Consider the following 24811-nt stretch of genomic DNA (forward strand, 5'->3'; position numbering starts at 1 on the left):
TGGCGAACTCGAATGGCTGTACGCAATGCTGATGTTTATGTGAGATCAACAATGTATTGTTTTGTTGAGTGTTATTTATACAAGCGAAGCGTTGAAACTGCTAAGTGATCCACCAAATTGCCTTTCAGTGTCGGACAGGTTGGCTTTGATGAAGCCATTTTAACATGACACATCAGTCCCACTAACGACTAGACGTTTTATACCCGCGTCACACGGGCGTTTGGAAGGCCTTCCAACCGATAGTCAGTTGACTCAAAGGTCAAGTTCAAGCTGCTACACGGGCGCTTTCGAAGGCCGCCGAGTCAATAGTCTATCGAGTCAACGGAGCACCCTACAACTCTATCGAAATCTCGATGGCCTTTGAGCGACGGAAGCGGAAACAGCGCGAACATGTACTCTCGTTCACAGTGCGCTCGTATTCACGGTAAGAAAGAACAAATCCAGCCAAAATGCTCTAAAAATACCATATATGAGTGTTATTAATTATTCAATAATGTATGTTTGCCACTTCATATGTGCAAACTGCACATAATCTCGACAACAGCGACGGGCTTGTGTTCGTTCCTTCCTCCACGTTGCCTAGTACACTCTCCCTCTACTCCATGAGCCTTCTTTTTAATGTATAAATAAACGTAAGAGAAATTAAAGTGCATTTAAGTGGTTTTAATGTAGTTTAACTTTTCGTAACATGAAAACGAAAATAAAGATCCGCAGCGCCACACAATTTTGCGAGACACACTAGAACCACTCAATGGACTTTGAAAAGTGCCCTGTAGCAGCGCGACAACTCCTTTGAGTCGATAGAGTTGTGGCGTTTCGAAGGCCGTCGACTGGAAGGCCTTCCAAATGTGCCCGTGTGACAGAGGTACTACACTCGTTTTTTTTTTACTATATTTGTATGTACTTGCCAAGCCGGTAATAAAGAAAAAAAAAGCGTCCCTGGTGTAGTGGTAGCATGCAACATTCCAGCTCTGACGTCGTGGGTTCGATTTCCGGGCGGCGCCATGTTTCCTCTTTTTTTTTCGTGATGCCATTTTCTCGCTCTTTGTTCTCCTTTATTATTTGCATAATCCTTATTTTACGAGAGATGCGCCGCTGATGTAGTGAGAACCGTAAGCTGTTCGCTGACTACAAGTCATCAGTATTTCGGCATGTGCAACAACATTTCCAATCTTAGAATCCACTGCGGTACATACGTCTGCACCTTCTGCATTTCACGGTTCTCGGTACTATGATCTTGATATTCTGTTCGTCTGAGCTCGTAAACTCTGCGTCGAGCGAGGCGATAAAGAAAGCGCCGCTGGTGTAGTCGTAGCATGCAACATTCCCACTCTTGTGTCCCGGGTACGATTGCCGGACGACACAATTTTTCCTTTTTTTTTCGCGATGCCATTTTCTAGCGCTTTGTTCTCCTTTATTATCGACATTATCCTTATTAGGAGAGATGCACGGATGCTCCACTGGTGTAGTATATCATGTCAGATTCCCATTCTTGCATCCCGGGTTCGATTTCTGGGCGGTGCAATTTTTTTGCTTTTTTTCACCATGCCATTTTCTCGCTCTTTGTTCTCCTTTATTATCTACAGAATCCTTATTATGTGAGATAAAGGGATGCGCCGCTGCTGTAGTGATTCCACTTCCAGCCACCGCAGTGGGCGGTCGTGGAATTTTGTACTCCGAAGGGGCGGTTCCTGCGGCTCAGCCGGGCAGTGGTATCAGGCTTACGGAAACGTCCTCACAGGATTATCAGCTTGTTTTGCCACATCTGCCATCAGGTATGACCGTGTGTAATACCGTGTTTTTGCACGGTGATGTGAAGGCCAGGCCCTATCGAGTTGAACATTTTCGCGATGCGCTTGACCATCATAAGCTGTTCCGGAGGTTGTGGCCCTCGCGGCCTACCAGATGAACCATGTGTGGGTTAAAGCATTGAAGGACGAAGTCGGAATAAGGAAGCTGCTGTCCGCAAAGGCCTTTAGCGTGAAGGAACACCGCTGCGTCGCGATTGACCTCTGCAACCAGGATATCAGAATGAAGCTGTACTGGCTGCTTCAGGCGACCCCCGACGAGGAGATCAGAGCAGCCTTGGCGCCATTAGGTACGGTGACCGAAATTTCCAGGGAGCGGTGGCGAGTACCCGGTTGCGGTGACAAATGTTCTCACACGCGGCTGGTATCGTTACGCATGAAGGCTGGTATGGCCGTGGAAGACATCCCGCTCTGCCTCCGATACTGCGGCACCGGCCATATACAGCCCGAGTGCCATGTGCCACGTTGTGGGCTCTGTCGTCGTTTTGGCCACGACGAGATCCAATTATTGAGAAGCTATGCTAACGTGACCGGGTCAGGCTGGAGCGACGTTATAGAGGAGCACCTGACGGACCAAGCGGACACGGAAGAGACTGTCGGAGTGGGCGGAGACCCACGAGACACGCAAGAGAAGCAAGTGGTCATGGCCGGCGACAAGTACGAACCTAGCAAGGGCAGTAGCGAGGCCGAGTAAGGAATGAAGTGCAAGGTCAACACGGAAGAGAGTGCCGGAGTGGGCGGAGATCCACGAGGCACGCAAGAGAAGCAAGTGGTCATGGCGGGCGGCAAGTACCAACCTGGCAAGGGCAGTAGCGAGGCGGAGGTTAGGAATGAAGTGCCAGGTCAACAGTCTGCGAAAAATTCTACCATGTGTGAAAGTTTGGCAATGCGGTGGCTACAGGGGGCGTTCTACCACAAAGCAAGCCTGGCGCATTTGTCATAAACGAATCGTGCGAGAAAAGCGACCAGGCCATTGTGGTTTCAAAGAGGCTTCGCGAAATCCCCGACGAAGATGGCAGGCTTGAGGAAGACGACGGTGGTAGTAGCGAAGGGCCGCCCAGAAAGGCTTCCTTTCTCCGGCCGTCTATGCTCAGCCCCAAGCCGAACGTTCCGCTTAACAGGAGGCCGACGCCAGCACTTCCACAGATGGGCGGCAGACACCGACCGTTCCACCAGACTGTCGGCAGGCGCTGACCATTCCACCAGATTGTCTCCAGACGGATACCGTCCCCGCAGACGGTTGACAGACGCCGACTGTTCCACCAGATAAGCGGACGACGCCGGCAGTTACCCCTTGGTAGCGGGGTACTGTTCAGTAGAAGGCTCAGTAGGAACTAGGTTTTGCGGAACCTTCTATAGGCGAGTGATGTGTAGCGCAAAGGCAGACGTCGTGCCTTCTCCGTGTGCGACGGAGCTTATGATAGTGCAGAAATTTTCTGTAACTTTCGCTGTCTTTGATTTCTGAAATGGATTGTAGTTTTCGCTCGCTCGTCTCTTTTTGTGGAAAATAATCATAGGATAGCAATAGGTATCGGCACGCTTAACGTATGCGGGTGAACGGCTACACAGCGACAAGCACAATTATGTCGCCTGATGCTGGAAAACGACATCAACATACTTGCTGTTCAAGAAACTAAAATTGAATGCGAAGAGCAAACCGAGAAGATGGCTGAGGTTTTAAATCGCGTTACAACATTTGTGTTTGTCATACCGTCGATAAAGCCGGTGGCTTTCTTTTATTTTTACGTAATTCAATTGTTATTGTTGCGCAAAGTGTAACGACGGCCAATGATGGGCGATAGGTCCTACGTGATTTCTCTTTGAATGATGTGGATTGGCGAATTATCTGTATCTACACTCCTAACAAAATTGCTAATAGGAAAGCTTTTTTGACTGTGTTGAGTCACACCTCGCGTGTGAAAGAAATGTTATTCTTCTCGGAGACTTCCATTGTGGTTCCATGCTCGAAGATAGGGTACACCAGTACAATAATGCGCGATGGAAGTGCGCATCGTCGCCGACGTCGCGCATCTGTGCAATCGTCGCCGACTATGATTTAGTAGACCTTGGAAGCATTTTAGGTGGCAACAGTGTTCTCTTAACTCATTTTCACGGGCACGGTCACGCTCGACTAGATGGTTTGCATGTGCCAGCAAACCTTGCGTGAACGGCCACTAGCTACGCAGTAAAGCACGTGAGCTTCAGTGACTACAGCCTAGGAACGTGTACATGGGCATGAAGCATTAAGGGTCTAACTTCCATTTCATTTTTTTTTTCATTTATTGAACCCTCAGGGCCAAGAGCATTAAATAGCGGAGTGGTTACAAAACAAAAATACATAAATAGATACAATGCATAGTACAGACAAGTATTATTTACCTCCTGTTATACAATGTTAGCTAGTGCAGAACGATAATGCTGGTTATTAATTATGTCGACGATATCTGCGGGAAGGCGGTTCCATTCACGTGATGTACGAGGCAAGAAAGACTGAAATGCAGCTTTAGTGTTACATGTTTCGATGCCAACGTTGTGACAATGATCAATGTGATTTGAGACGTATCTGGGGGACGAAATAAGGGAATCACGTTGCATGGGGTGATAGTATAGTTTATGAAAAAGGCTCAAACGAATTGTCTGCCGGCGGGATGCTAAAAGAGGTAAAGCAAGATTATCTTTCATGCTTGTTACACTTGCGGTATGGTTACTAAAGTTGGACAGGATAAAACGAGCAGCGTTATTTTGAACTAGCTCAAGTAAAGTTATCACTTTTTCATGATGCGTATCCCATATCGCGGCGGCATATTCTAGATTAGAACGTATTAGTGTTTTATAAAGCAATAATTTCAAAGAGGGAGTTTTGGAAAAGTTACGGCGCACGTAGCCCAACAGGCGGTTAGCTTTGTTAGTAATGTACTTAATATGGCGCGTCCAGCTTAGTTCAGCAGAAATATAAACACCCAGGTATTTATATGAAGTAACCACTTCTAACGCAACGTTATTTAGGTAGTACACAGGCGGAGAGCTGGCCCTTCTTGATATTCGCATAATTTTGAACGAAAAAAACAGTCAAAAAAACAAAGGACAAGAGGAGAGGTTCACACCACAACGACTGCCTCTCCTCTTGTCCTTTGTGTTTTTGACTGTTTTTTTTTTGTTCAAGTATGTACCAACTGGCCCAGATTTCAACCCTTCTGCGTAATTTTGCACTTATTAGTATTAAGTTCCATGAGCCATTCATTACTCCAAAGAGAAACGTTCGAGAGGTCACGCTGAAGAATGTTAGCGTCATCGGGGGATTTTAATTCGCGGTAAATAACACAGTCGTCAGCAAACAAAAGAATGTTAGATGATACAATGGAAGAGAGATCATTGATGTAAATAAGAAATAAAAGGGGTCCAAGCACTGACCCTTGTGGCACGCCCGAGTAAACTTCGCTGAAAGGTGAGTTAAAATTATTAGCGTAAACAAACTGTGATCGGTTAAGAAGAAAGTATTCCATCCATTTCAGAACATTGCAGTCGATATTCAGTTGGGTTAGCTTTAAAAATAATAAGCGGTGACATACCTTGTCGAATTCTTTCGAGTAACCTAGGAAAATGCAGTCAGCTTCTGATGCGTGATTTAAAATATGGTGAAGTTTGATAGTGAAGCTGGCAAGTTGTGTTTCGCAAGAAAATGACCTACGAAAGCCATGCTGTGCGGGTGTAAGAAATGAATTAGACTTGAGAAAGTTCACAAGGTTAGTGAAGGTGACATGTTCTAATAGTTTGCAACAAGTACTAGTGAGCGAAATGGGGTGATATTTTGTAGGGGATGTTCTATTTCCTGATTTGAATAATGAAACCTCCTTCCCGACTTTCCATTCTGTTGGCAGAATGGAACTATCGAGAGTCTGCTGAAATATCTTTGTTAGTATTAAGGAACTGTAGACAATTGTATTTTTTAAAAAATTAGCATGAATGCAGTCAAAACCGGACGATGAATGAAATTTTAGGGCATCAATAAGTTTAGTAACGCCAGATGAATCGATAAAAATTTCAGGCATAGTTGGGAAATTATACCGGAATGGAACGGGATGTTTGGTGTTTTATGTGCGTGAGAAGTTCAGAACAAAGGTTTCGTTAAGTTCTGATGCGCATACATAAGCCGGAATAGGGTCACCTGACGCGTCAGTTAAGTTAATAGAGCTTCGGTATGCGGGTTGATAACGCGCCAAAATTTTTTGATGTTGGTAGATAGCATCGATGGTAAAGTGTTGGAAAGGATGTTATCTTTTGCTTGCTTAAGCGAAGTTATATAGGAATCAGCGGCAGTCTTGTATGCGTCCCAGTGTGCGTTACATTGCGATAGCCTGGCTGTACGATATCGGCGCTTTTTTCTGTTAGATAGGCGTCTTATATGGGTAATGTACCATGGGGCTTGAGGATTAGAATTGATGGTGCGTATTGGAACATATTTTTGTGTTAGTTCGTGAACTTTGGCCGGGAACATATCCCAGTTAGATTGCACAGAGCGTTCGTCAAAGTTTCTGGAGAAGTTTTGAGTAAAAACTGATAATTCAGTGTTAATGGCATCGAAGTCTGCTCTAATATAATCTAGTAGGGTCTTTTTCTTCCATGCAGGTTTAGGACAGGCAGTGTTAAATGTTGAAAATGAGCAAAAAGTGATCACTTAGGTTAGTCAAATAGGTGATGGCTGAAGCAAAGTCGGCTCGATTGGTAAGGATCAAATCTAAAGTGTTGGCTGTGTTGACAGAGATTCTGGTAGCGTTAGTTACTAATTGGGTAAGTGAAAAAACAGAGCCTAAATCAAGAAACTCCCTGGCGTCGAGTGAAAATTGAGATGGGGTGGGAGGCTGGGTAACCCAAGAAATATTCGGAAAGTTAAAATCACCTAGTAAAAACAAGACGATGTGCAAAACGTGAACAAGGTGAATGCAGGAGCCAACGTTTCGACAAGTGAACTTGTCTTCTTCAAGGCGACGTATGCTTTCCTCGCCACAGTATATATAGGTGGGGTTCTTCTAAAGGGGAGAGGGTGTGAGGTGGGAGGATGCGGAAACGAGGGAAAATGTGTTAGCGTGTCGAATTGAGAGTAAAGGAACGCTGTGTACAAGATCAAAGCCGGGGCACAACCCCCCCCCCCCCCCGGTCTGTCAACGCACGCGCGTTAGCCGACGTGTCAAGGGCGTCTGACACGCCGGCTAACAAAAAAAAAAGAAAGGAAATGAAAGGAAGAAAGGGGGGGGGGAATACGCCAAGAAATCAAACTAATATTGAATTCCAATGGTAGATCCAGATCAAGTTTTTCTGCTCTGTATGGAGCAATCCTATTCCAATGGCAGAATCGGAGCGTTAGCTGTGTGTTCCAATGGCTGATTGGGACCAGCCGCTGATCCCGGATTGCTCCGTGGAGCAAAAATATTTGCTCCGCCGAAATCGGCAGATTTGACCGGAAGTCCTCGTGAAGTATTTCCTTCACCCGCCTCTGCTTCCTGTCACGGTCGCCTGTTTCCGGTAGCGGGCAGCTATGGACGACATGGGAAACGTAGACGCCGCTTCGCGCTTGCGATTTTGTTCGCGCTCCTAGACAGCTCCGACTCAGACAGTACAATTTCCAAGTCGAGTGATGACTCTTCTGACACGGACAAGGAGGAAAGAGAGAAGAAGAAGGCAGGGAGGTTAACCAGAATAACGTCCGGTTGGCTACCCTACACCGGGGAATGGGAAAGGGGAAAGCAAAGATCACAGGGAGAGAGAGGAGGGAAGGAAAGAAGGAAATTACGGCAAGTTCGCTGACGCGTGTGGTTTTACAAAAATTGCCTTAATAGTCACAGGTGGTCGCACAAACCCGTCGTCCTTAAGAAACACAAAAGTGCCTTCACCGCTTTATGGGCCGACGGGCGATGGGGGCGGTGTTCCAGCAGCACCTGCACAGAAAGCGGCCGATTGTCCAGTTTTTGGAAAGCTTTGGCAAGTTCTTGTCTCTCTAGGGCATATCTTGGACAGTGGCACAGCAGCTGACACGGACAATGAAATGGAGTGGTGGGTTGCGCTTCCAAGTGCTTGTTCCTCTCTCTATTCTAGCGCCCTCTCACTTGATTTTCCTCTACTAAGTGCCCCAGCGGGAGCGCACGCATTCCCTTCGCAGATACGGTGTGAGCAGATGAGAGCGATCTCAGTCGGAGCGACGCGCTCCGTTCGTGATCCGGCCGAGCGCTCGCGATCTACCGTTGGAATTCAACATAAGGGTCCTAAACAGGATGCGCCGAGTTTCTCGTTCACCCGAGATTTACCCGAGTTTGCTCGATGGCAGTCAGTGAACGGAGATAGCGTGGAACACCCAAAGGATGCAGGCAAAAAAAGATGTAGACAAAAAGCCGCGTATGACAACATGAGCGCACCCTGCGCGCCACGCTGCTTCCACGTTTCAAGCGCAGACGGCTGCACAAGGAAACGCGCCAGCGCCGCGTATTCTTATCAACGGATCATCGCAACTTAGCAATACCGTGACTGTCCCGCTGTCTGTCTGCACAGTTGCCGTGAGCCGATTGCCACGCCTTTCCCGGGCGTGCCTCCTCTTTCGGGCACTATCTTCCTAACCTCCGTCGAATGCGAACAGCGTGCATGCGGCACATTATTGCACCTACGTTTTCGCTCAAACGAATACGTTAAAATACAACAAATAAAATAACAAAGTGTCTGTTTTTCGTTTTGAATGCTAGAAATTTCTGATGACAAACGGAGATCGAGTAAATCATTAAATTTTGCACGTCTTGCCGCGAGTGGCGACTGTGAGGCGAAAGCTTAGAAGCGTACAGATTGAAGCGGGTCGCACGCACGAGGCAGTTCATACGGTGAGAAGTCGCCTAGGGGCGCTACAGTGTTATTCTCAATAAAGTCAGTCATCACCGCTCTTTCTCTATCAGGGGAATAGAAACGCAGCGCCGCGGAACGGCTGTTCATCGCAGGCGCTTTAAGGCCTCCGCTTTACCAACTAAAAACGAGACACTAGTCATAAATACTGGAGCAACGGCTGTAGCTGCAAAATGGCGGTCCGTAGTGACGCAGTTCAGTGAAAATGTACCAGTTTATCTTTGAGCGCGAAGCCTCGGCGATGCATTGTGAAAAAGTGCGTGCTTCCCAGCGACAGAATTCATCGCTTGTCATCGCTTGCCCAGTGAAAGTGCCTCTGAGCGCATGTACGCAGTATTTGAGTGTTTTGTGCACACCAAGGTGCTTGCGGACTACTTATGCTGGAGCAACGCTGGAGCCAGCTGATATATCGTATCACAGAAGGATATTTTAACGACACCGCAGCAATCGCATTTTGGCAGGTGAGGGCTCTTGTGTGCAATTATGAAATGAGACTTCGAACTGAGGAAGGTGTTGGAACTGTTGAGTGCGCAGTGCTTGTGATGAAAAAATGCCATTGCACTGGGTCTAGAAGAACGAGGGATTCTCGGACGCTGATCGTGTTTATGACGCTGTGGCTCCGATACATCACCGATGACAGAGCAGCCATCTCAAACGACTGCTGCGATACGCACTCCTCAGTATCGTCGTCCCCCTCGGCGCATCGGCGCCTTGCAAGCAGCTACAGTGACGTGCCGATGATTATTTACTGTGCGCTGCGTCGCCACAATGCAGGCAATGAAACCATGCTGTTGGGCCATCTCAACCCTAGAAAATATATGCATAAGCCAGCGACAGTCAACGCTTTGTTTTTGATAGTAGTGCGCAGTACATCACCGATGATAGGGCGTTGTGCGTGTTTTGTGTCGGTGGTGAATATTGTTGATGCCTCTCAGCTCTGCACCGCGTCGCTGTTGCCGAAAGATAAGTTGGGCGTGGCCCAACCGTGGTGGGTGCTCGCACAAGAGTTACATGCCTCGCGCGGGGCGTGACCTCTGGCTTTGATTGACAGGCGAACTCGTGCTAAACTCGTACATTGCGAAACCCCCTCCGAGTTCAACTCAGGAACATGGCGGCGGCAGCAGCCTGTGTCAATGCCTGTGTTATTGCATCCAGCGGCAGCAAGCTTCAGTATGACCGTCTGGACCCGTTCGCGTACATGACAGCCGTGGAGTTTCAGCGTCATTTTCGCCTGTCGAAGACATCAGTGCGCTGGCTGTGTGACGAGCGAGGCGAAGACTCTCGTCTGTGGAGACAGCGTGGCGGGCTTCATTCGCTCACCGTCGAAGAGCAAGTCCTCTGCGCCCTCCGTTTCTACGGGACTGGGAGTTTTCAGGGAAGCGTCGGCGCCGAGCGTTACATTGGACGTCATCAAACTACTGTGAGCCTCTGTGCCAGAGATGTGTCTGACGCCCTTATCCATGCGGCAGTGCGGAAGCGGTGGCTGGCGTTCCCGAAGACGTGCTGATGACGTGATGGCGTTCCCGAAGACGTGACGTGCCGATGATTATTTCCGTTCCTGAGCAGGCATTTATAAAATAACGCTTCTTACTTCGCGGAAACATTGCGAACGTAGTCGGATGTGTCGACGGAGCGCACGTAGGAATTAAGGCGCCTTTAATGTCAGCGTTACTCTGATTAGCATTGAAGCAATGTCTAGACACACCATATTGCCAAATTTGTCACTTCTGTGTAGCCGACTTCAATTTTGTGTTACCCACATCACACATGCGGCAGCCTATGATACTGACTTTTTCGCTGGTTGCTGACTTTTTGCCGATTGTTCTACTTGTCTGTAAGGGTGCCTTCCAAATGGCTCACTTTTTGGGAAAAGAGGTTAATGAAGTATAAATAGATAAATGGATATCACAAATTGTGTGAAGTACCCTGTGAACGCTAATCTCATAAAGAACTTGTTTTTCTTATGAGGTTACGTAGTACATAGTACAAGTTACTTAGTATGCATACCGCGGAATTTTGGTCATGCGTCATCTATCGGCCGCACTATGAAACAGCAAGGCATTGCACAATTCGTTGCAATGCGAGATGCAAATGTCACACCAAGCCGGTTGCGCCTATACATTTATGGCGAAATGAAAATGCATTGAGAATCTTAGTGCGCTGGCTTGCATGAAGAAAATACTTCAGAATGTTTGCTGTGTTCACTGTTGGTGCATGTGCCAGTGGTTCAGTGTATTTCCTTTGTGGGGGGGGGGGGGGGGGGGCAGCGTTATTCTGTATGGACAAATCCTATATTTTCGTCTCTTAATGGGGCCCTAATTCTTCAGCAGTAGAACAATGGACATCCAATGCTCTGCAGAACTTGGGGTGCGTGAAGATGTCATGAACCACCAAGGCAAAATTACATATCGGGAGAAATGTGGTGCAGATGCCAATGAAAAGTGGGTCTTTAACCTGCCATGATAAAAATAAAGATTGCAGAGCGAATAGACCTTTTGTACAGCTTTAGAGCAATCATTACACATACCGTGGCATGCTCACACGCGTAAAAGCTTGCCGCAATGCCAAAGTAGGATGAGCGATATGCAGCATATTTTGGCATTGAACATGTCTTGTAACCGCTATTTTTATTGTAAGTCTCGCTGTCGCACCTTTCCCTGCGGCACTCCCTTTACTGAAACGCAGCACTGTCTTTCCATTGGTGTCATGATGATGATGGTAACGACAGCAGTAAGGCTGCTTAATGCTTGCCCCTTTGATTCCTGCGAGTTTAGTGGTACAGAATATGGCACGTGCATACACCTGTGCAGCAAAATTTTACGCCTGTGGTCATTTGTTGGAGCTAATTCGTGTTGGGACATTTCAGAGATGTGCGCCATTGTGGCTTAATAACTAGAGCATTGGTGAGGTTGAAGACGTGTTATATTGGCATAGAAGCTTGAAGTTTAATTGCACAACAATTCGACGGGACACATAGAAGAGAAATACACACAGCAGAACGCTCTGCTATGTGTGTTACTCTTATTTGTGTGCCGTCGAATTGTTGTGCGATTCAACTTCAAATAGAGCATTGGGCTTCTTTGGTGCAGGACCGAGGAAGTGTGAGCTATTTGGCAACATGCCAGTGCCTTGCTACACAATTATGGAAGTCTTAAGGTTTGCAAACAAAGCTTTGCTTTCAAATCCACCTGCTCATGTAATACAAGCAATGCTTGAAAGAACCGTCATACAGAAATAATGCTGTAATGAAATTAATGGCCTTTGAAAAGTAATTTGTATGTTGACAGTAATGACATAATAGGCGCCACACCGAACTCCACAATTGTACTGAACAGAGAAGTTTGTTTCCTATGTGAAGCACAAGCTTCCATCACATGCTGTGCAGATAACCAAGCTCAGTTTGTTTTAACGTGGTACACAACATTCACTGTAATCTGTTTTTGATTCTAAAGAAGTGCCAAACACCACCTCTTTTTCAAGGATGTCCTGGGAATATTTGGCGAGACCTTTTTACAGCCCCTCATAATGGAAGTGTGGCCAGCCAGCGTTGCTTGGATGCCTTTATAGATTTCTGTTCCTGATCATTGTGTGCTATCAAGTTGCTAAAGTCTATGCAACCAGTGCAAGGCATTACGTTTCTCTATAGTCGGATACAACTTTAGGAGGCCGCAGAATCTGCACTTCAACGGCAGGTGAACACAAGCCTGCACCAATGGGCACACACTCTACACTGACATCGTGCCGCCGGACGCACTAATACTAGCCGCGCATTGGAGAGGGACTATTTCTTTAGACGTGGAGGCAATCGGCTGCAGCGCTTTTGTCATCTGGGCGGGGCCTCTCCTGTCTTCTTAAGTTGTATCCGACAAGAGGATGCCGCTTTTCATACAACACAAAACGACAATGTGTACAATTATTTGGCCTATGAAATGGATACGTCACAAGTGAGCTATGCATGGGCTTAAGCTGTGTGAAAATTAGCACAAGCAAATATATGACATTGTTAACATTGTTATAGAATATATGGTATCGAACATGCATGTAATGGCACGTTTAAATCGGGAAGTGATGCATTCATATCCACAGTATATAGGTGATAGCATTATTAAGCTCATGGCGTTTCCTGTCTTTTCATTGTGACATACACACACCGTTCATCTTGCGGCTAATCAACACCAACTGTATTGTTGCACATAGAAAGAACAAACAGCATAATGACGTGTATGCTGCATTAGTGCCTTTTTCATTTACATGGTCCAAGAGTGGCACAGGTTGTCTAACGTTTCTGCCCATTTTGAAGAGACATCAAGTGCATGGTACAAGTGTCCCAATATGCTCAGCACAATGTTTACTGCAATAATTTTATTCATGCTCTTGAATAATAAACAAAATAATAAACTGAAAGCTCCTTTATAAAGTGTGTTCTCGGGGCTCGACTGGAGAGTAGTGAGGGCACTCATGCTACTGTTGCAGAGCAGCCCTCTGGAACTTGCCACGCTCTCAAGAGCACGTGCCTGGCGCTCGCCTACTGCCACCGGGTGGTTGAGTGCCTCCAGCAGCAGAATGTTTTGCTGGAAAAAAAGTGGATTGTTGGAATGAATCAACCGCATACAAACCATTATTTACAAAGAGAAATGCTTGTTTCACTATTGGTACTAAATGCCCTTAACTGTGGAAGCCTTTAGTGTATGCATAATAAAACAATTTGTCGGGACAACGTTGCTTTATTTTTCATCACAGGTTGTTTTTTTTTTCAGAGCCAATTGTAATGTTTATTAGTGTGCCAGCAGCTGAGGTGTCTTCGCACCTTCACGAGTCTCTACTGTCAGCACCACAAACCTACTTTTGTTCACTTCAAAACCAATGCCGCTCCCTACAATCCCGTCTTATGCGAGCTGATTGCATCCTATGACTACAAACATCATATTTTTGTCCCATTACGCAATTTTCTGCCATCCTCGGCTGCAGTTCTCTCTCCTTAACATCCATTCTGTCACGCTTATGTAATCACCTGTTATGAATTGGCAACAAGTGATTGGAGACGTGCATGGCCTCCCCACCGATTCCATTTTTTTTCTTAATCTCAACTAGGATATCAGTTACCACGGTTTACTACGCCACTGTCTTCCTGCCTTAATGCTATCTCCAACAATTTTTGTTACTTCGCTTTCTGCACAGTCCTCGACTTCTCAAGTTTTTTTGTTAACCTCCAGGGTCATGTGCCATATTGCATAACCGGTAGAATGCAATGATTCTAAACATTTTTCAAAGATATCGGTAACATGGCGTTCACGATTCGGTAAAGCCTCCCATGTGCTGTTCAACCCACGAAATTTTTGTATAAGTTTACTGCTCTATATAAGTACCTGCTATTGATATTTCACCTGGATAAAGATACTCTTCCATAGATTCTGCGGGCTGAATGTTACTGATGAATTCCTGTTATCTCACCAAGTTAGTGAAGATTACCTTTATCTTTTTCATATTTTTGCGGGCCCACGTGCATGTAAAAGCACGAACACTCATTGGTTCTCAATGCCTTTTTTAAACTGCTGGACATTCAGTTCGTTACTACGAAAGTGACTTAATCCGTGCACTATTATTATGCTAAATATGAAACAGTAGAAATATACTTATCTGCAGCTTGTCGATGTCTCCTTCACTGTGTTGGTTGCGAGATCCATCGTCGGCACCACCTCCTTTCGCATCGTAGTTATATCGGCTGTCTTCCTTTTGCACACACTATGCAATATTCGTGACGCTCGCAGTCACGCAGAGTGGAGGAACTCAGCGCACTCACAGAAGCAGCACCGGATAAGGGTTTTGTTCAGGATTGTGCCGTCAACAGTAGGTGCGCGTTGCGATCTGTTAAATCGCCGAAGCTATAGGGGGCATGCACATGACGTCATCCGCAAGGATCGCTAGCGGCATCCGCGGATGCCGCCATAACTGCGGTCGCAAGTTCGCGCTACCTTCGCGAGCAGGCCTGCGTCGCCAAGTGGCCAACCGATACGCACGAACCGTCAAACGACCTTTTCAATGTGCCTTTCTGGCTTGGCTATCGAGTAGTACGTCTTAGGTCAACGATGGGCCTAAGCACGTACGTGCGTAAGTTGAGTGAACCAGAAACATCGCGTTATGAAAACGAAGTGCGCTCGTGCGACTGTGTCGACCAGCTCGAACTCAAAGATCATCAGCTTCGACGCGATATCGGACTACTGCCTCGCGTGGACGTCGCAGACATCAAGGATTATACTGCGAATACAACGAGCTCCGCGACCCGCGAGCAATCGAAAGCCTACAAGTCGATGGAAGACCACAATGATCTGACGAGCGGCTGGGTGCAGCAGCCGCGCGTCAAAGTGCTCGCGTAACATGATCGCCGTGATCGCCTGCATTACGGAATTTACTCCGTGTTGTCCACTTGCGTCGTCAAAGGATAGCGTTAAATTTGCTTCAATGAAAAACAAAAGAGAAGACCCCCCCCCCCCCCCCCCCCCCGAGAACTAAACACTGATTTTGCACAGCCTTCGTAATTTTTGTGTTACGTCAATTATTCTGGTGTGGCCAAAACAGTAATTTTTTTGCCCTCCCAGGTTTGTCAATCACAATCATTCGATGAAAAGCTACTCGCACCATGGCTTCTCGCAAAATAAAACGGCTACGTGCTGGCGGCACACTGCGCCTGCAAGGCAGGCCTGGCAGAGGCGTGCTCGCACATAGCTGCTGTGTTCTTTTACATTAAGGTTGCATTTAAGAAGAGAAATAACCACGTGTCGAGAGGAACCAATCTGGACAACATATTCCTATCACCGAGTTTCTTTCTTGTGTGACTGCTGCATCCGAACATAGCACAGTTCACCGCGACACCGAAGCTCAGTTGACGCATGGCCACGCCGGAGCGTAGTCTGTCCGGGTACGTAAACATTGTACGTAGACCTGTTCGTAGACGCAGAACAGATCAGATGTTCGCGCGAGTAAGACCGCTGCCATTTTTTTCGATGCTCCCCACATGCTCCCCGACCGTCAACATGGCGCGGCTGCCCCAGCGACACTGTCGCCGCCTCGCGGGTCGAGCTCAGTGCATACCTCCTATTGGCAGTCTTTCGGGGTGCACGGAAAGATTGCTCACGGAGGAATAAAACTATCCAAGAAATTGTGGTCATCGTCGAGCCATATCACTACGTCGCGCACTGCAAGCTCGTTGTACGAGTTTCTTTACACTGGGCCTCTTCGATGTTTAGCCGCCATGCTCGCCCGATGAATGTATGTGATGACGCCACCACAGCGTTCCCTCGTGGAATAATGCGAACCGTACTAAATTACAAATTAGTCGAATGTACATTCAGTGTACATCTTGTAAGCTTTCAAATGATTTTAAACCATGTTAAACTAACTAATAATAATGTACTAAATGCATTTGTTTTACAACTCGCTTGTGCATGTAATGCACTCAGTGGAACGACAAACAAGTGAAAAAAGGCACGACCATGCACCGACGGTATGATCACGTGAGCCCCACTTTGTCGACCGCCCAGAAGGCAACGCCCAAGGAATGATAGCCACCCAGAGGGAACATAGATAAACCAATGAAACTGGAGGCTTGTCGAAAGATAAACTGTGTCTCGGTGCCATTTGTGCTTTCGTCTTGGGGTGTCGCCAGAGCTCGTGAAGATCCCGAGTTTCGCCAAACTCGGCGCATCCTGCATAGCACCCTAAGTGTTGTAGCTCATAGCTTGAAGTTTAGCGCAGCGAATGTATTCTAAAGCTCCCTTTGAAACGTTTATGCCTGTTGGTTGCAATGTCTCGAACTTATGGATAAGGTATGATTCTCTGTATTTTCTTTCTCGTTCAAAACGGAAATTTGACTGCAAGATGTAGAGTTTAATTTCATCAAAGTTATGACCTGGTTGGTTGAAATGCTTGGCGACGGCTTTGGGAAGCTTTTTAGCTGTGTCCGCGCGGTGTCCGTTTAGTCTGACGTTCACTGATTGTCCTGTTTCACCGATATATTTTTCTTACAGAAGGAACATTCAAGCATATAAATCACATCCGAACTTGTACAAGCGAAGCTAGATTTGACTTCATGTGTATGACTATCTGCGATGCTTTTAATTTTAATGTCACTTCGAAGGTGCCTGCAGGTTTTGCACCTAGGGCGACAACATGCTTTTATTACGGGGGAATGCTGTTGGCTGACGTTTGCGTGCACTAACACGTCTTTAAAGCTTTTGTTTCGGCGATAGATAACCCTGGGTACATCCGGGAACGCTTTTCGCAGACACTCGTTACTTGATAATATTGGGTGGTATTTTCTTAGGATGTTGTTTATGTTTGGGGTGAGTGCATTAGAATATTTTGTTATAAAGGCCGGCGGTCTGTCAGATTCTAATGTGGCCTGTCTCTTCGCCAATCCCGACTGTCTCTCCAATCTTGACGCGGCATCATAAGCTCTATCGAGAGCAACTTGGGGATAGTTCCTTTCTGCTAGCGTTGATTTAAGGTCATTTAGGTGGTGGATATAATCGTGGTCTTCGCTGCAGATTTTCCTGATACGTTTCGCTTGTCCGACAAAAATTCCTTGCTTGCAATGTCGCGGGTGATGACTGTTGTAGTCTAAATATTGCTGGCTATCTGTAGGCTTCCGGTAAAGTGTCGTTCTCAGTTTTCCATTTTCTATGTAGACCGTCATGTCCAGGAAGTTGATCTGACTAGGAGAGTGGTGAGCAGTAAATTTAATACTCAGGTGAAAGCGATTGAAATGGCTAATTAAATCGGTTAAGGCGCTTGTGCCGTGTTCGCATATTATAAATATGTCGCCAATATAACGAATATAGGTGTGGGGTTTTAACGGGTAGGATTTCAGCAGGTCTGCTTCAAGCTGTCCCATGAAGATGTTCGCATACGTGGGAGCGAATGGCGCACCCATGCTAGTGCCGAAAATTTGCAGGTAGTGTATAGAATCGAATTCGAAATAGTTGAGCGTGAGAACTAACCTAAGGAGCGATAAGTAAACTTCAGGAGCGTGCGCTTGGGGATTGATTGCGAAGGATCTAGAAACGGCTTCAATTCCTTCACTCATGGGAATGTTGGTGTAAAGGGCAGAAACATCCAAAGTGACTAGAATAGCGCGGTCGGAAAGGATTTGGTTGGCGTTGATGCCATCGATAATTCGAAGGAAGTGCAGCGTGTCTTGAACGAAAGATGGGAGGGTGGTGGGTATGTTTGACAGGTGGTGATTTAAGAATTTAGATAGTGACTCAGTAGGTGTGTTGTTATTAGACACAATAGGCCGACCTGGGATTTCTGCTGTATATATTTCTTCGATCGCAACTTTATGCATTTTAGGAAGAAGATAAAAGCGTCCTGCTGTTTTTTTCTTGGGCATCATGAAGCGATATTCAGATTGCGTGATTACTTCCCTGGACAGAAGCTCCTCTATTGTGCTTATCGCAATATTGCAGTAATCTGAAGTTGGGTTAGAGTCGAGTTTTCTGTAATGGGTGTGGTTGCTCAGTTGTTTAGAGGCCTCATTCTTATACTTTTCTATAGGCCAGATTACGATACTGCCGCCTTTGTCTGCTGGTTTTATTACAATATCATTCCTTTTCGCAAGTTCTTTAAGGATTTGGTTTTGAACGGGGGTCAAATTTTTGCATTTCCGGCAATGCCGCGTTGACTCTAGAATTTCCTTTGATATCAATTTTAAGTATAAATCGAGGTCTGGGCACTGTTCGGTTTCCGGTGTCCACGTGCTAGGTGGTCTGAAAGAGTCTCTATCTTCTTTTCCTACATCTGGTCTACCGAAAAATAACTCCTTGATGCGCATGCGTCTTGAAAACTTTGTTATGTCTTTGTGCAGTTCGTATTCGTTTACTGCGTTGTTCGTCGGACAAAACGTTAGACCACGTTTCAGGAGATCAACTTCTTCGGAGCTTAGACTATGGGATATGTCTACTACATTGCTGCAGTGCTCTGGATGCTCGCCTGTAGGACGGTCGGTGGAGCTACGTGCTGCTGGGGTTACATTAGTTTCTTTGGGTGGATCTGCAGCTCTAATATCTTTGCGCTGATATTTATCTAGTAATTTTTCCTCCTTAGTTTGGACGAATTGTTTATGTTCTCTTCTTTCTGGTTCAGCTAGCTTTATGCTGTCGAGTTGATCAGAGATTATCATAAGTTGTTCTTTGCAGTGTTCTTCGAGAATGTCAATAAGGGAAAGCGATGCATCTTCTAGGACAGCATTCCACTTTAATAATAGCCTGGAGGGTAAAGAACCGAGGGCGCATCTAACCTTAATTCTGAGACCTTTTGGGATTTTCCTCTGTTTAATGCAGCTAGTGTAAGTTTTTAGGTGAAATCTGCAATTTGTTTGGCGACGAGTTTGCGGGACTGGAGGAAAGCGCGAGATTTGTTGTTGCGTGTGCTATCCCTAGTGCGTGGTAGTCATTTCTGTTTGGTTCGGGCAGACCTCCGGGGCGAATAATCTTCAGGTGGTGTCTTTTTACGCTTAATTTTCTTGTCGAAGCCTGCACCGATGTCTGTCTGCGTATCGGTTTGCTTGTTAGTGTATGTAGCTGTTTGCGTGAAGGCTTCGCGGGTGGTTGTGGGCTTCCGTATGCGCGGATGTTGTAAAGGTGGCGTTGGTTCCGCGTCCACCGTCTGTGTAGATGCTTCTTGGGTTCTAGCATCGGTGGAACGTGCGTGCGAACTAGTGTTGAAAACTTCAGGCGTGTGTTCCTGTGTTGAAGCTAACTGGGACGCAGGATTTATTGGTGTTCTAGGTTGCGTCGATTTAAAAGAGTTCCTGAGCCTGTACTTGATGTTGTTAGCCATTACCTTGACGCCAAAAAAATTGGAGTGAAGTCCGTCCCGGGCGAGCAGAATGCCGGGGTCCTGCTGTATTTCAGCGTGGTGGATGACATCGACGTTTTCGTGTTGGTTTCCAATGTCAAGAAGAAAATCATTGAGCTTACGTGTCCCTAGTGCGTGAGCTAGGAGTGTCGCTGATTGTTGAATAAGTGACCTGTGTTTGTTTGCGATCCTGGGAAGTACTGTTTTTTGTCAGCCGGCGTGTCAGACGCCCATGACACGTCGGCTAACGCACGTGCGTTGAGAGACCGGGGGCAGGGAGGGGGGGGGGGGGGGGGGGGGGCGGAGGGGTTGTGCCCTGGCTTTGGCCTTGTACACAGCGTTCCTCTACTCTCCATTCGCCACGCTATCACATTTTCCCTCGTTTCCGCATCCTCCCGCCTCACACCCTCTCCCCTTTAGAAGAACCCCACCTATATATACTGTGGCGAGGAAAGCATACGTCGCCTTGAAGAAGACAAGTCCACTTGTCGAAACGTTGGCTCCTGCATTCACCTTGTTCACGTTTTGCTCATCGTCTTGAATTTCCATCTCCCGCATTCCCCGTCTTTTCTCTAGTAAAAACAAGGAAGCCGATGGAAATTTTGTGTGTATTATGTTAAGTTCGTCATGAAGGTCGTTGAGGGGTTGTGCCCTGGCTTTGGCCTTGTACACAGCGTTCCTCTACTCTCAATTCGCCACGCTAACACATTTTCCCTCGTTTCCGCATCCTCCCGCCTCACACCCTCTCCCCTTTAGAAGAACCCCACCTATATATACTGTGGCGAGGAAAGCATACGTCGCCTTGAAGAAGACAAGTCCACTTGTCGAAACGTTGGCTCCTCCATTCACCTTGTTCACGTTTTGCTCATCGTCTTGAATTTCCATCTCCCGCATTCCCCGTCTTTTCTCTAGTAAAAACAAGGAAGCCGATGGAAATTTTGTGTGTATTATGTTAAGTTCGTCATGAAGGTCGTTAATAAACGAGCGTAGAGAGGAAGGAGGACGACAGCATATGCCGAATATTGTTTTCTGATGGTCGAGAGTAAGTGATGCCCAGACAGTTTCCAAGGCGCTATTAGTGTAGATGCATGATGACGGTATGTCTTTCGAAATAGCAAGGAGTACGCCGCCTCCCCGCTGGTTAGTTCGGTCATTGCAATATACTGCGGAGCGGTGTGCGCTGTGAAAGAATTCGTTATCGTGAATTTTAGATGGTAGCCAAGTTTCAGTAAGTGCGATGATATGCGCAGAGCAGGTGTCGATTGCCGATGAAAGAGAAGATTTCTTATTCAAGATACTTCTGATGTTAGTATACAGAATCATAACATCAGATGGTGATGAATGACCACTGCCCCTCTTGCGCCCCTAGGACGCCCCACATGGCGAAGCGTCTGATCCTTGGGGCGCGTGTTTACATGGCTGCTCAATTTAATCGATTGTGTCATTAGATAGATTGTACATGAAGCATTTGCCGCGTGTGTATAGCTTATTGTAGCGAAGGCGAAATTTAGGTGATCCCGGATGGCCGATTCCAAATTCGGTAAGTTTCCATCTCGCGATTTGAGTGGCGGGTGAAAAATCATCGCTTATTGAAATTTTGTGTTCTTTGAAATCATTGCGATGTGATAGGATTAATTCTATTATTTTGTAGTTCGTAAACTTGGCAATGATAGGTCTGCATTTATTAGCGGAAAATATCCCTAAACGATGAACACGATGAATTGGGTCATTTGGCAGCGAGTCAAGAACCTTCGTTAGTGCATTGGTCAGTGCGCTTTCAGGTTCTTGCCAAGTTTCAGATGAATCTGTCAGTCCATGAAAAATCAAATTATCGCGGCGTGACCTGTCCTCCATATCATCTAGACGCTTTTGTAAAAAGTTATTTTGTGAAGTTAGGCTTTCACTAGATTCTTGCATGCCTGCAAACTCATAATTAAAGGTGTCAAGAACTTTCCCTTTCTCTTCTAGTTCATCCAAGCGCTTCTGGACGTTAGTTATTTTTTTCGATGCTTTTCTGCCCAGCCTTAATGGATTTAATATCAGCGCTCAGCTCATGTTTTGCCTTCGAACTTTGTAATGAGCGGGAGTGAAAATCTTTGAGAAGTTGAAAAATTACTGTCATCTGTTCTGCAGGGTCGTCAGGGAGCGATTAAATTTCTGATAGGAGTTCGGTTCGAGTGGTGGGGCTGGGGTTCATTTCTATGTCGCCGGAGCACAAGAGTAGGAAAGCCATAGAAAAGCAATCATACACAATTTCACACAGCACCCCTGGGCACGGGAACAACAGCAAGCAGATGTCACCGTTCTTTTTAACGTACAAGGAAAACGTGCACACCTGCATCGGAGCAAAGCGGAAATCAGGGGCCGAATCTTATAACGGTTCGGAATACGAACCGTTCGCTTCGCCACTTACGTCACTTCATGTGCCACTCCCAAGCCGGCGGTGCAAGAAGGGGAGGACGCGACCAATAGATGAGAGGGTGCCACCTCTGAAGTATACGTCACTATATGACGAGGTAATCGAGGAATTGCAGAATGTTTCTGCTTGCTAAACAAATGTAAAATATAAATTAAATATTATACGCCAAGTATTGAAGTATAAACTTGTGGTGCCGGGCGTTTACACAATGCAGAAGTAATTTATTAATGCCATTCTTTTTCATTCTCAGCCCACAGGCGGTATCGTAAGCGTAGATGAGTTGGCCACGGAGTTGGCAGAGCGCAGCGCTATGTCGTCTGCTACCAGGAGCTCGCACGATGCATGCAACAGGAACGCACTGCCAGCACTTCTCAAGTAGCTAGCGCGACAAAACCGTGAACTGGTTCTTAGGGACACCTTTAGTAGCCGACTATATCAATTTTCCTTCTTTTTTCGCCCTTCGTCATCGGCTCGGACATGACTCGCTCGCCGCCGCGCTGCCGCTATCCCTGCTATCTGCCTCACGGCGCGTCCCGTGATAGAAGCAGTGGAACTTAAATCGAACATTATGGTATACGGGCCCTGCATTGTCTGCGCGAAGTCAAATCGAAGAGTGTGGTGCTGACGGTGCGCGCTGTGCCGTGAAATTGAGAGACAAAGTATGGCACTACCGAAATAGAGAAAAAAGGGCAGCCAAATAAGAGAGCTCCACAATACCTTCCCGTTCTGACTGTATAGTTTTATCAGCCGAACGAAGGAAGCGCTGAACCAGCCTAGGTTGAACCCTTCTGATTGCTGAACGGCGATTTGTGAGCTATTCACACTGGCGATAGCACTGGGAATTCGATTTCACCATGCAAATATCTCCTTAGCATTGACTTTGAAACTGCGGTCACGGCAAAGCTGACCCAGCCCTTCAACCGGCCAACACAGTAATTGCGAGAGCAACTTTGTGGACAATGCCGGCAGCAGAGATCTGGGCAATTCCGATGAATGCTTCGCGTCCGACTGAGCTCCTGGAGCTGCAGGCCGGTGGCGATGAACCGCAGCGCGCAATATTCCTTCCTCTGCGTGGAATGGCCACTCGTACGCTTGCAGCCGAGTCTCCTCCATTTGATAGCGTAGCCTGCTAAAGGTCTACTTAGAAAGCCAGCAAGGGCGATGCAACTCATTATCCGTCACTTCTTCGATAGCGTATCGCATTTCCAGCCGTGGTCGACACCGAAAGAGCAACGCCAAGCAGACGACGAAGGCAAGTAATAGCCTCCGAAGCAACCAACGCACGCGCGCGCGACGCCCGCGTGTCTCCGGGGACGCGCGACCGGCGCCCGCGGCCAGGGTCACAAGCCAACAGCTAAGCCACAGCAACGGAACCCAAAGCGGACTACCCCTTCGCCGGTTCCTACGACCGGTTGGCTTTGAAGATGATTGACAGATGCGTGACGTATTCGAAAATTGCGATACCGCCCCGCTGCCTCTGATGACCTGTGACGTAATCGAAATTTTGGCCAATCAGGTGAGGCCAAAGGAACGGTTCCCCAACCGAACCGTTATAAGATTCGGCCCCAGGAGCCATGCTTCTTGCAATGTTTCCGTGCCCACTGAATCCGACGACGGAGTGGCCACAGCTTAAATTCCTTGCGGGCGATGATGCAGTTGTCGATGGGGTTGAACGGCCGAAGGCGAACGATTCCATCGGGTGCACAGGGATGAAAGATATGTTGAAGGGGCCACAGTCAGGCAGTGGCGGTGGTAGCACCTGAGCTGATGGGCATGAGGAAGATAGCGATTCCGGTATCAGCCAGTTGAAGAAGAGCGTCAGCGTAACCTGCATCGGAACAAAGCGGAAATCATGAGCCATGTTTTTTGCAATGTTCCCGTGCCCACTGAAACCGAGGACGGAGAGGCCACAGCTTAAATTCCTTGCGGGCGATGATGCAGTTGTCGATGGGGTTGAATGGCCGAAGGCGAGCGATTCCATCGGCTGCACCGGGATGAAATATATGTTGAAGGGGCCACAGTCAGGCAGTGGCGGTGGTAGCACCTGAGCTGATGGGCATAAGGAAGATAGCGATTCTGGTATCAGCCAAGTGAAGGAGAGCGTCAGCGTAACCTGCATCGGAGCAAAGCGGAAATCAGGAGCCATGCTCCTTGCAATGTTCCCGTGCCCGCAGACTTTAACTGGGACTGTGGAAAATGAGTGAAACGATCTTAAGTGAGGAATGGTTTGTAAAAACTGTAAAGGGGAAAATTGGCGGAATGCTAATAGATGCTATATGAAACTGGGCTGAGCCACGGGAGCAGTTAAAGATTGAAGTGAAAATGGATACGATTGAGAGGACTTGTGTGATACGTCATAAAGTTAAACGAAGAGAGAAGGAACTACAGAGCATGCTCGATTATTTTCTAAACGCGGAGTGCACAATACCGGAAATCTTTCCTAAACAGATTAAAGAAATTAAGCGCGAACTTGAAAGGGCGGACACTCAAATTTATCGAGGAGCTGCGAGCCGAGAGACTGGCTTGGGAAGCGTGAACTAAGCATGCGCTCAGTGACGAAAGGAGTTATGCCTACAAGAACATAATTAAAGAAATTCGTTTTAACAACACAATGTCAAAAGACCAAGAAGTAATTGAAAAAGCTTTCATTGAATACTACCGAGCATTGCTAGGTAGGCAGATGCGCGTAACATACGAGTTTGTAAACACCTTTCTAACGCTTCTGCCAAAACTAGAAGATGAAATAAAAGAGGTACTCGAGAGACCAATCTCTGCGAAAGAAATTAAAGAAGCCATAGAAGACTTGAGCAAAAAGAAAGGCGCCTGGACCAGACAGCCTAGGAGCATCTTT

General features: G+C 46.9%; 1 protein-coding gene across 2 annotated transcripts in view; it reads right to left on the reverse strand.

The window, feature by feature from the left end:
• LOC135915900 (peroxiredoxin-6-like) overlaps window positions 1-24811 on the reverse strand; it is a 223396-nt gene that overhangs the window by 140044 nt on the left and 58541 nt on the right. The window lies entirely within an intron of this gene.

Source organism: Dermacentor albipictus, unplaced genomic scaffold, assembly GCF_038994185.2.
Source record: "Dermacentor albipictus isolate Rhodes 1998 colony unplaced genomic scaffold, USDA_Dalb.pri_finalv2 scaffold_13, whole genome shotgun sequence".
Classification (NCBI taxonomy): Eukaryota; Metazoa; Arthropoda; class Arachnida; order Ixodida; family Ixodidae; genus Dermacentor; species Dermacentor albipictus.